The sequence below is a fragment of the Arachis duranensis genome, chromosome 4 (genome assembly GCF_000817695.3).
Source record: "Arachis duranensis cultivar V14167 chromosome 4, aradu.V14167.gnm2.J7QH, whole genome shotgun sequence".
In the NCBI taxonomy this organism is placed as follows: domain Eukaryota; kingdom Viridiplantae; phylum Streptophyta; class Magnoliopsida; order Fabales; family Fabaceae; genus Arachis; species Arachis duranensis.
Genome location: NC_029775.3, coordinates 81,913,825 through 81,914,792, shown reverse-complemented (window position 1 = coordinate 81,914,792; position 968 = coordinate 81,913,825).

Below are 968 nucleotides of genomic sequence, written 5' to 3'. Positions count from 1 at the left end.
CAGCATCTGCAGTCCTTTTTAGTCTCTGAATCAGATTTTTGCTCAGGTCCCTTAATTTCAGCCAGAAAATACCTGAAATCACAGAAAAACACACAAACTCATAGTAAAGTCCAGAAATATGATTTTTTCCTAAAAACTAATAATATTCTACTAAAAACTAATTAAAACATACTAAAATCTACATGAAATTACCCCCAAAAAGCGTATAAAATATCACAACACCAAACTTAAACTGTTGCTTGTCCCCAAGAAACTAGATGAATAAAATAGGATAAAAAGGATTTAAGGAGTAATAAAATCTCCGAGTTTTAAGTGAAGCTCAGATTCTAATTTAGATGAGCGGGGCTAGTAGCTTTTTGTTTCTGAACAGTTTTGGCATCTCCCTTTATCCTTTGAAATTCAGAATGATTGGCATCCATAAAAACTCAGAATTCAGATAATATTATTGATTCTCCTAGTGTAGTATGTTGATTCTTGAACACAGTTACTTTATGAGTCTTGGCCGTGGCCCTAAGCACTTTGTTTTCTAGTATTACCACCGGATACATAAATGCCACAAACACATGACTGGGTGAACCTTTTCAGATTGTGACTCAGCTTTGCTGAAGTCCCCAGTTAGAGGTGTCCAGAGCTCTTAAGCACACTCTTTTTGCTTTTGGATCACGACATTAACCACTTAGTCTCAAACTTTTCACTTGGACCTGCATGCCACAAGCACATGGTTAGGGACAGCTTGATTTAGCCGCTTAGGCCTGGAATTACTTCCTTGGGCTCTCCTATCCACTGATGCTCAAAGCCTTGGATCCTTTTCACCCTTGCCTTTTGGTTTTAAGGGCTGTTGGCTTTTATTCCCTTTTCTTGATCCAATGATTTCTTGTAATTTTTTTTCACTGCTTTTTCTTGCTTCAAGAATCAATTTCATGGTTTTTCAGATCATCAATAATATTTTTCGTGTTCCTCATTCTTTT